Source organism: Gossypium arboreum, chromosome 3, assembly GCF_025698485.1.
Source record: "Gossypium arboreum isolate Shixiya-1 chromosome 3, ASM2569848v2, whole genome shotgun sequence".
Taxonomy (NCBI): Eukaryota; Viridiplantae; Streptophyta; class Magnoliopsida; order Malvales; family Malvaceae; genus Gossypium; species Gossypium arboreum.
The window spans coordinates 26,850,356-26,862,721 of NC_069072.1; the positions used below are offsets into that span (position 1 = coordinate 26,850,356).

Sequence of the window (12,366 nt, forward strand, 5' to 3'; positions counted from 1 at the left end):
CGCCCTTATGGACTTCTTCTAAGATTTTCTTGGCCTCGAAAGCGTCTACACATCTTAGTAACACTTAATCCTTTCTCCTTTTATATAGGATCTCCTCATCTAAGACATAGTCACTGGCCAGTCTTCCTAACATCCTTTTGTTATTCTTAGTTGCCTGGTCAGGGTATTCACGATTCTTCACGTATCACAATATATCGTGGTACCAAGGGTGATCATCATTTTCTTTTTATTCTTCGATATTGTAACAATGAGCTGGAGCCTCATAAATACTCATCTGGATCGGTTTTACATTAACTTGTCTATTTATTTTAATCATGGAAGCCAAAGTAGCCAATGCATCAGCTATCTGATTTTCATCTCACGAAAGATAGCAGAAGGTGATGTCCTCAACCTCTTTAATTAGTTCTAGAACCAGCCTTCGATAATTGATCAACTTGGGGTCTCTCGTCTCCTATTCTCTCTTGAGTTGATAGATCACTAGTGCAAAATCCCCATATACCTCTAGCACTTTGATTTTATGTTTTATGGCTGTACAAATACCCATAATGCATGCTTTATTCCGCAATATTATTCGTGCAATTAAAATCCAATTTACCAGTAAAGGGATAATGATCTCCATTTGGGGATATCAGAACTGCCCCGATTCTGTTACCCATAGCATTTGAGGCTCTGTCGAAATTTAACTTCCAAGAATGGCCTTCTTGAGAGTCTTCTTCAGTGGTGGCAATATACATTAGATCTTCATTTGGGAAATCAAAGTTTAAAGGCTCGTAATCCTCTAGAGCTCTACTGGCTAGAAAATCTACTATTGCACTCCCTTTTACAGCTTTCTGATTCACATGTACTATATCAAATTCAAAAAGCAGAATTTGCTATCGGGTTATCCTTCTATTCAAAGCAGTCTACTCCATCATGTACTTTAGAGGATCGAGTTTCGAAATGAGCCAAGTTGTGTGGTACAACATATACTGTCTCAATCTTCGAGTTGTCCAGATTAAGGCGCAACACAACTTTTCGATTGGCGAACATCTTTCTCACATTCCGTGAATTTCTTACTGAGGTAGTAAATCGCCCTTTTTTTCCTTCCTGACTCATTGTATTGGCCAAGCACACATCCCATAGAATTTTCAAATACTGTCAAATATAGTATTAGTAGCTTATTTAGACTAGGCGACATCAGTACTGGGGTATTGGACAGGTATTGTTTGACTTTGTCGAAAGTCTTCTGGCACTCCTCATCCCAAACACCTGGATTGTGTTTTTTAATGAGATGGAATATGGGGTCATATTTCTCAGTTAGTTTTGAAATGAACCGGGCAATGTAATTTAGTCTTCCTAGGAATCCTCAAACTTCTTTTTGAGTGCGCGGCGGAGGCAACTCATGTATAGCATTGACTTTATCTAGGTTAATCTCAATCAGCTTTTCGCTGACTATGAATTATAGCAGTTTACCTGACCTGGCCCCAAAGGTACGTTTTACTGGATTGAGCTTCAACTAGAATTTCCTCAACCTCAAGAATAACTTCCTCAAGACTTGCACATGCTCCTCTTCTGTTGTGGATTTAGTGGACATGTCGTCGACATAAACTTTAATTTCTTTATGTATCATATCATGGAATAGGGTTACCATGGCTCTCTGATATGTTGCTCCCATATTTTTCAATCCAAATGGCATCAACTCATAACAAAATGTTCCCCACACGGTTACAAATGTGGTCTTATCCATGTCTTTAAGATGTATCTTTATCTAGATGTATCTTGAGAAGCCATCTATGAAGGAGAATAATGAATAACCTGTCATGTTATCCACTAAGGTGTCGATATGTGGCAATGGAAAATTGTTCTTCAGGCTGGCTTTGTTCAGGTCTCTGTAATCTACACACATTCATACTTTCACGTCTTTTTTAGAGATGAAGACAATATTGGCTACCTATTCTGAATATTTGACCACTTGTAAGAAACCAGCATCGAATTACTTTTTGACCTCTTCTTTTATTTTTAGCAAAACATCGGGCCTCATCCTTCAGAGCTTCTGTTGAACTGGCTTACACTCTTCCTTTATGGGGAGCTGATGTACCACGATATCAGTACTTAGTCCAAGCATATCTTGATATGGCCATGCAAAAATATCTTTGAATTCTTAGAGTAACTCAATGAGATCTCACTTTGTCTCTACGGCACTACAAGCTTCAATTTTTACTTCTTTTCCTTCTTCCAATGCCACAATCTCTACTGACTCTTTGTGAGTTAGAATCTGTTTCTCCTCTTGTTCTACAATCCTTAACAAATCAGGAGATAGGTTATAGTCTCTGTCATCTTCAAAGTTCTGAGGTTCCTCTAAACACATATATCACTCAAATGGAGATTCTGAGTTAGTAGTAGCGTCACTCATATTGTTGATATCTAGAGACTTATTATAGGGATGAAGAAAAATCCAAAGAACAAAAGAATCTAAGAATAATTATATGTATGGTATTATTATGAATGAAATGAAAGAATAGAAGAATATTTGCTTGGAATAAGACAGAAAAATACATTTCATTGAAATAAAGACGTTGGACATAGGCCTATTTTACAAAATGATTCTTATTGCTCCTAGACTTTAAAGCAATAAACGTGTTTTGAACATTATTCAGAATTAGCTCTAAAAACTATAGGAATCTCTTCCGCAGTGCAATTGTTCAGAATAGTTCCAGGTACATAAGGGTAGATACTTGATAAATTTCCCCCCAATTCTTTCTTTGGATATGGCGTTGACGTTCAAATTTCCTGACATTTCTTTTGTGATTTCTTTTCTTGACATCTTCCGTTCAGGTGAATGGTTCCTTCTGGCACAAATGTTTTGGATATATGAGGAAAAGTTACCAGTTCCCATTTGACTTCTTCCCCGCTTAATTGTGCTCTTCTCCTTTCCTGTTTCTTCTCCAACTCTTTCTTCTTTTGCTTCGCATCTGGCTTATATCCTAAGCCAAAGCAATCTTGTTTATCATCAAAATTGGTACCTCAACTCTCCCTTGGAGATATTTCTAAAGTCTTTTTCCCGGTATGGCTCCTTTTCTGACCATCAGCCATAGGCCCATCTTCATAGTTTTAGATATTCTGGGCATAGGGATCTTGTTCCCTTCGACAATGAAGGTTGTATTTACAAATTCCACCTACCGAAAAGAACATTCTATCACTTCACCGTCTACCCTTATGTATGGCGTGTTACTGTTTACGGTTGTAATAATGTATTCTTTAGTGTTTATCGTTATCAGTTGACCCTCAGTTATCAACTTTAGCTTTTGGTGCAGTGATAACGGCACTAGCCCAGCCGAGTGAATCCAAGGCCTCCCTAGTAAGCAATTATAAGAAGGCTTGATATCTATTACTAGGAAATCTACTTCATACGTGTTTGGACCAATCAAAAGAGGTATCTCAATCATTCCCATCACCTTTCTTTTGGTACCATTGAATGCACTTACTATGTTCTGACACGTTTTCATATAAGAGCTATCCACTAGTAATCTGTTTAGTGTGGATAAGGGCAAGACATTCAGTGCGGATCCATTATTAATTAACACCCCTGGCAGTGTATATCCCTTGCAGCGGGTGGTGATGTGCAAAGCCTTAATTGATCTCATGCCTCTAAACGGTATTTTATCATTATTAAAAAAGATGAAATTACGGGCCCTTATGTTACTGACCAGATGGTCTAGCTTATTGACGGAGATATCATTAGCGACATAAGTTTCATTTAATACTTTCATCAACGCGCTACGATGTACCTCCAAGCTTAAGAGTAAAGTTAGCACTGATACGCGAGCTGGTTGTTTATGCAGTTGCTCCATAATGCTATACTCGCTATACTTTAAGAATTTTAAAAACTCTTTAGCCTCCTCTTCAGTTATCGGCTCGTTAACAGGAGATTCAAGTCTAGTCGCCTTTTCTTTCTTTTGTTTAATTGCCAAGGCTTTTCCTTTTGCGGGCTCAGCCTTTGCATTTGATATGTCGTAGCGCCTCCCACTGCGCGTGTAGAAACCCACATCTCGACCTTCTTTTGAAGTGCTATTGGGTTTTCTTCTCTCAGGATCGTCACGTTGCAGTTATAATTCCAGGGAATCATTTTATTGTCCTTGTAGGGAAAGGTTACATGTTTCTGGATTATGACTCTTGGTGCAATTTGTACTTCGGTTTCATTGTTTTTTGGTCATAAAATGATAACCACTAGGTGGTTGACTTTATAGATATTCTCTGTTGACCCCTCTTCTGAGGCGCATACATTTTCTTCTTCTGGGCCTTCGGTATACTCAAAGAATTCTAACTTCTTATTATCCATGAGACCTTGTACTAGAGCCCTGAACTCATTGCATCTTTGAATTTCATGACCTTCTTCATCATGGAACTGGCAGTAGTTCCTTGCTTTTTGAGATTTTTTCTCTAAATTCTGTGTGCTTATTCCACTTTTTACCATTTCCTTCCAAAGCGCTCTCAGTGGGGTTTTTACTTCTGCTATATTCATCTTGATTCTCTTCCCCACATTCTTAATTATCGCGTTTACCCCTTTATCAGAATGGTTGGGTAATAAATTCTCTGTACTAAATGGATCATCGAATCTCACAATGCCCATTTTGATAAGTCTTTCGATTAACTTTTTGAAATCAGTGCATTTCTCGATCGAGTGTCCCATGATTCCACGTGGTATTCGCATTAGGTGTTCGCATCGTACTATTTGGGGAATGGAGGTTGCATAGGTTTTAGGTAGAAAGGGGATACTACATGTGCATCAAACAAATTTTGGTATAACTCCCTATACGTCATTGGGATAGGCGTAAATTAGAGTTTCTCCATATTTTACCTTGTGTTAGATTCTTGCCTTAGGGGGCCTTGATGGCTAGTAGCCATTGCCCTTGGCTGATTTACAGTAATCGGCTTTGAATATCCCTTATCATACGTACTCGCATTATTTACCTCATTTTTCTTCTTTTTCGAGGCAGTTCTCTTAGCGTTTTCCCCGACTTCTATTTTTCCACACCTTATTGCATTTCCTATCATCTCACCGGACATTATTACGTCTGAGAAACTCTTAGTTGTGCTTTCTAGCATGTGATTAATGAATGGAGCCTTCAGGGTATTAATGAAGAGCATTGTCGTTTCCTTTTCTAGCAGAGGCAGTTGAACTTGCGTGGCAACTTCCCTCACCTTTGAGTATATTGCCTGAAGTTCTCGCTTGGCTTTTTCTCTATGTTTTGCAATGTGATTCTGTCGGGTGCCATATCTGTTACATGACCATATTGTTTTATGAAGGCCTGTGCTAGGTCCTTCCATGAATTGATTTGGGCACAGCTTAATTGATTATACCATTTGGCCCAGCCCTGGTCAGGCTATATTGGAAACAATAAATTAACAACTAATCGTTATTGATATATCCTGTCATCTTTCGACAGAATATCGTAATGTGGGCTTTTGGGCAGCTGATCCTATTATATTTCTCAAATTTCAGGGTCTTAAACTTGGGCGGGAGCACTAGATCTGGAGCCAGGCTCAAGTCTTTAGCATCAATTCCACAATAGTGGTCAGCACTTTCCAATACCTTGAATTTATCTTCTACACATCTGCATCGGTCTTCAAGTTACTTTGGGAGATCCACTCATCTTTTTTATTTTAGCTATATCATCAAGATCAGGGACAACGCGATTTGCTGGATGGTCTCTTAGGTTAGAGCCTGAACCTATCAGAAAGCTTGTTGGTGCCGAAGTACCGGTTTAATATTAGGGCCTAATGTTAACAGACACCCTTTGTGGATATGCGTTTGGTTGTGCTTGGGTGTTTGTTGGGGTAAAGCCTAGAGGATAAGCAGGGTCCTCATTATCATCCCCAGAATTGACCATAGAGTTTTTTCCTTTTTTTAGGCCTCCAGTCAGCAACTGGGTTAATTGGCTCATAATATTGTTTTAGGATTCTAGCATCTGATCCCTCATGTCTTGTTGAATTTTGGCCAATTGTTCTTGCATCTGTATTTACAGCTGATCTTGCATTTCTTTTTGCATTTGCTCTAATCTTTCCAATCTTTGGTCCATTGCTTTAGTTTTTTCTCATGTACCGTAACGATATTCCAAGGTAACTGCACATGATGCAATGTAATGCTAATACATGAAATGCATGTAAAAAAGGCATTGATTCTGATTCAATTTCATTAGAGTAACTTTTCTAGAAAACAAATTTCTTTACATATAAGGCCTCGCCCTAATACTTAAGGCCTTGACCTTCCTAAGAAGCCAAGCTAACTCTCGGCCTCGATCTAACTCTGACTCGTATTTCAAACTCAGTACATCAGTCTGGATTGCTAAGGTTTGTAAATGATCAGCCACCTCTTGTTCTTGAGCCAAAGTTACATCCATGACATAATCCCTATCCCTGACCTGGTCTTGAGTCGATGAAACTGCTCTTGCCACTACTCATTATTTACTTCTAGGAGTTCAACTCGAAGTTCACAGTTTTGTAGCGAAGTTCACAGTTCAACTCGATTACAGAGTTATGACTACGATACTGATGTAGGGATCTTTCTAACTCTGACACTCGAGTTTTTAACCCCACCTTTTCATTTTGACCTTCTACCAAACTTTCTTGCAGAACGTTTTCTCGCTCTTGAGCATATCATAATTTCTTTTCCCATTGACTGGCTTTACTCTTTTCCTCTTTAATTTCTTGCTGCCATTGTTCTGACGTTTTTCCCAGACCAGTGATTCTCATTGACCTTCGCAGCTTTTTGTAGTCTGTTTTCAAACTGTCCAAATCCTCTTCAGCCTTACTCTTTCCCTTTCTCTGCTTCTCGACTTTTAGTTTCTAGACATCAACATCCAGTCTCAGCAGCATTTTCTCTTCCTCCAATTACTCTATCCTTTTTGCTAGCTCCAAACTCTTTCTCTCAAAATCCTGTTTGATGATCTCTAGCTCAGATGGGATCACCTGCAAGTGTCCTTCCATTGATCGAGTGTTTTCTTGGTCTGACGTAGAGATGTTGTCGTTGATTCTTTGACCCCCACCACCGGTCATACCTAGGGGTAGTCATATGGTTGGCAGCAAACCTTGTCATTCTGCGAGTTTGGTTCCAGACGTTCGATATTTCAAGAAATTTTATTTTATAATTATTTCATTTGTATACAAACTCGCATTGAACTAACCCTTGTGTCGCTGGCGTAAGCTGTCTTGATCTATACTGCCTTAACGCGAACAGAGGGGCATACCCGACAGCCCCCCATATTCCAAGCAGGGAAACCCAATCAAAATCACCATACCGATATAGAATCTCGTCAGGGACCATCCAAGGGGTTCTCCATTCGACGTCTTTATCTTGCAGATTTTGGAGAATCGTCATTCATTTCTCTTCCATAATACCATCTTGTCTTGGCGTAACCATTAACTCTTTTAGCAGAGGATAGCCTTCAGAGAAGATTAGATATGAGACATTTTCTACTTTCCAAAAATAGTTGTGGAACCACGCTAGTAAGAGTTGTGTGCATCCGATGAATCTCCCTTCGCCTGCTCTTTACCAAGTCAGTCACATAAATCGAAGATCGCCTCGTCTATATACCCTAAAGCCTTAGGGAAAATAACCAATTTGTAAATGTTTAACTCGAAGATATCAACCCTTTTCTTCACATTAAGATGTGCTAGAATCAAATCTCTCAAATTTCTCTAAGGAATGCACTTACTCTAAGGAATGCACTTACTATCACTTTTCTGCTTGATTCAGGATGCAACCCACTATTTGCTCATTCCCGTAATGTTCATTAGCTTTTTTAAGAATGTTGGGACGTTGGCAGATCTAGAATAAGCCTTCTCAATTTGAATCTTTGGGCAACGGAGCAAAGCCATATACTTTTCCATAGTAGGTACCAAATCCATCTTTCCAAAAGTAAAACAACTATAAGCAGGGTTCCAATACTGGGCGAGAGCTCGGAATAAGTGCTTGTCCACTTTGATATCGAGTAGATAGGGCAAATCACCATAATTATAGTAGAATAGTTGCTTGATCTTGTCATCCCATTGATCTCATATTTCTTTCATCTCTTGAAGATTATTTTGGGTTAAGCTGATACGAGTAAAATCCCACAACTCTAACACATACCCCTTTGTAAGACTATCACCTTTCTCTTGTTACGTTGTCTCAGTCCATATACGGATGGCCGCATTATCCTTCATTTTATCAAGAAATCCCTTTTCCATGACAAGTTATCTATTTAGCAATCGAATATGAATGAACACCATTTTTGTGATGAAAATGCCATGCAATTACAATAACAGTAAAACAAAACAAGTTAGTACTTCATACACAATTTAAAGCAAGTGAAGAATAATAAGTAAAGCACTTACTCAGGTAACCACTAGGGTTTGGTATGATTTACCTACGGTAGGCTCTTAGGGCTTACTATATGCGGTTCGGTTCTAAAGTAAGGGTACCTGAACCAACAGATTCCTCGATCCTCACCCATTATAGGCTTATACAGACCGAGTTCAGTTCAGAGGAATACATTTCCCTATGGCTATATGGAGATGAAAATCTCACGAAGACATAGGTACGGATGTATCTCGAAAGTGATTCACTATCCTATACAGAGGTGAAGACCTCACGAAGGAATAGTTTTTCACTCCCACTTAAAAGGGTAAAATCGATCGATTATACGATGCAATGTGCAAAAACATATCCAGTAAAGCAATTATAAACCAAAATAATAAAGATCGCAACAAAGACAGATGAAATGCAACAAAAGGATCGTAAATTTAAACCAAGTTTTCAATTTTCGACAAAGAGATAAAAAGTAATCAACTCGTGGCTTGACTCACTTATTTTGGGGTCCCCAGTAAAGTTGCCAAGCTGTCGAAACTATTTTTTGAAAAAAAGGGGTCGACTTTATTTAAAACAAAAACGGGAAATGGGAGTTGCCACCAATCCTTTTTTTTATGTGTGTCGGATCACCTCGTAATTCAATCATTTTAGTAAAAGTTTAAATTTATTAGAACAATGATTTTTGGTCTACAAAATCCAAAAAATAGGTTCGGGAGTCGGTTACGCACGAGAAAGGATTAGCACCCTCGATACGCCCAAAATTGGTACCTAGTTGATTACTTGGTATCTTTAGTGTCGAAAATTGAAAATTTGAAAAGATTTTAAAAATATGATCCTTTGTTAAAATATTATTTAATTGAAAATTCTTTTTGAGAAAAAAGTGTATTCTACGTTAATCGAGGAAAAGAATTATGTCCCGGAAGTTAGGACACAATATCTTAAATCCCCGAAATGAGAATAAACACTGAAAATTATTTTGGAAGATGTTTGATTATCTCGGTTTTAGAAAGAAATAATATTCTATAAGTTAGAACATGATCTTTTCGTAATTCCCGAGATTGTAAAAAACGTTCGTTTGTTCAAATTTATCGAGAAAATTGAAATCTCGTAAGTTAGGGATCGACCTTTCGAATTTTAAAAACACGGAGCATTGCTTATTTTAAAAACCAAAAAATTTTAATGCATCGCGTAAAATGTAACGCAGTTTTGTGGTGAAATGTAATATGGGTTGCGGTGTTTGCATGCATAACAGAATAATAAGTATGTTAATGTAAATGACAATATAAAGGACGCAAATAAAATAAAAGAGTCAAAATAGAAAAAAAATAATAATTAAAAAATTTGGAACCCAAAAACTAATACTAAACAAATAAATAAATAAATATAGTGTAACATAAATTAAAAATCATAATATTAATAATAATGATGATAATATTAATAATAGTATAATAAAAATCTAAAGTTTTAAATTTATATAGAAAGATATAAATAAATAAGTAATAAAATGATAAAATGAAATAAATGTATTTAAAAATAGTTGGTAAATAAATACAAAAAGTAAATACAATGATAATAGTAATAGTAATATAAAATTAATGATATAATAATATAATAGTAATAAGCATAAAAAGAAAATTTAATTATACTAATAATAACATTAAATTAATTAATAAAATATCAAAAATAACAAAAGGAGACTAATTTGAATTTTAAAATAGAGATTAGGGCGAATTAGAAATAAATAAAAAAGGGAAAAGGACCAAGTTGAACGAGTGAATAACAAGGAGGGACCAAAATGGGAAATAATCCCCACCCTCCAAAACGCGCAGCTTTAAGGTGGACCAATTTGTAAATCAAAATAAATTATAGGGTGAAAATTAGAAATAAAGAAAAAACTTAATTGTGAAATAATTAAAAAGCAAAAGGGCCAAAAGTGCAAATAGCCCATTAATAAAAAACACGTGGATCCTCTGAACGGGTCTGGTCAGTGCGCGGGTTGAGCATGAAACGACGCTGTTTTGGCGTTTATTCTTTTGCCCAAAACGGTACTATTTTGAGTAAGCTATAAATATTAATGTTTGACAAAAACTTCATTCTTTCTTTATTTAAAAAAAAAGGAAGTTTTCTCTCAAACTCTCTCCCCTTTTGCGATTTTTGGTAATCGGATCGGCCATCGGCCGCTGCGACGGCCCCCCGTGGCCGGAAAAATAAAAAATTTCCCTTTTTCGAGGATTGAAAAAAATAGGTAAATTTTTCTTTTTTATACCTTTTTTTGATATATATGTATATAAACAGATTTAAAAATGAGAAAAATAAAGAAAATGAAAAGAAAAATAACCTTAGCACGTTTTTGAATTTTGTTGTTCTTTTATTGCTTGTTTCTCTTTTGTTCTCACTCTCTATTGTATGCTTGAAACTTTGTTTTTTGTATTTATTATGTGTTCCCAAAAAATACATGTTGTTCATTGTGGCTTTATTTAGCCGAATACAACCTTTCAATATTGCTAATCCACTATCTTTTCTACTGTTGTTTTACAGGTGGCGGTGGCAAGTTGAAGGCGGTGCTGACAAGCGATGGTAGGATAGGCAAAGGCTAGGGGCAACGCGCCCAAGGTTTCAGAAACCCTAGTGCTTCTGAATCAGTTTAGGTTCTGGGCCTCTATTGGGCCATTAGGAATTTGGGTTGATGGTTTAATTTTTGGGGCTATAATGGGACTGTGAACCTGAATTTATTTTGATTTATATTTATGGGCCCTAGGCAGAATTCGCCAACAACATTATTAATTAATTTTATGTAAACTAGATTATTTAACTCCATTGATATGTTGGGAAAAAGAAAATGAATAAAAAACATATCTATATTTAAAGTTAATAATGTTAACCCCTCGAAGTAGTTGCTGAAGCTATTTTATAACAACTTAAGATCCAAGTTTCAAACTTTGATATTTTGCTTTTATTTAGTCTTTTTTAAAAAATATAAACCATTAAAGGACATAAACATTTTTATAATAATATTTTAATTAAATTAATATTTAATTAACTTGTTACATCAACTTAATAAAAAATACATTAATGCATAGAATTTGAGACCTAAAATTTATTTATTAGATAAATTATAAATTTAATCATTTATATTTTTTAAAATTACGTTTTAATCACTAAAATTTTAAAATTACTATGTAATCAATAATGTTATAAATTTATTATGTTATGGCTACTAAGTTGTTCAAGTATGTTAAATTTGTAAAGACAAGCGATATAACACGTTCTAATCTAAAATTTTCATGATTTTGAGATTTTGCCAAGACAAAGAATAAAATCAACATAAATTTAAAATGAAACTTAGGGTGAGTTTGGATGGGCGGTGCGTGTATCTGCGGTTAGTGCAAAAACAACGGTGGCGGTAAGATTAGATACTGTAACAATACTGTAGCGTGAGATAAAAAGTAAGCTAAACGACTGCACCACATCGCACCGCCGCCTCAAACCCACCCTTAGCTTTCATAAATTAAGAGTCAGGCTCCGTTTGGTTTGCGCTTTCACTTTTTGCTATTTGCTATTTGCCCTTTGTTTTGGGTTCAACAGGTAAATAGTAAAAGTGTCAACCAAATAGAGCCTAAATAATTGAAATTTTTAGTAGAAGTTTATTTGCTATGTTACCCACAAATCTATGGTTTCTTCGAGGCACTTCCTAAAGGATTGGCACAATAGTCAGCTTTACCACTTTCATTCTTTCTGCCATTATCACAGAGGGTTCAGATGGATGAGGATGCCTCGAGAATTTACTCCATTAGCGCCAATCCTTTTACGCTTTAGCAATTAAGTTCCCAATGAAATCATTCTGACATGTTGATATCAAAACAAAAATATCAAAATAGGAGACACTTGTTTGGAAATAAAATGCCAAATTTTGATAATTAAAGTTTGGACTCGAATCCCAACTTCATTGATAACCCCATACAATCCTTAATTATATTAAAAGAGATCAATCATCATCAACTTAATCTATTTTTTTGAAGAAGTAAAATAATTTATTA

General features: G+C 36.2%; 1 long non-coding RNA gene across 1 annotated transcript; it reads left to right on the forward strand.

The window, feature by feature from the left end:
• Window positions 1-10,438: 10,438 nt before the first annotated feature.
• Window positions 10,439-11,146, forward strand: LOC128290296 (uncharacterized). The gene is made up of 2 exons (XR_008280003.1): window positions 10,439-10,574; window positions 10,868-11,146. It is a non-coding gene; the product is annotated as an uncharacterized LOC128290296 (long non-coding RNA).
• Window positions 11,147-12,366: the final 1,220 nt, after the last annotated feature.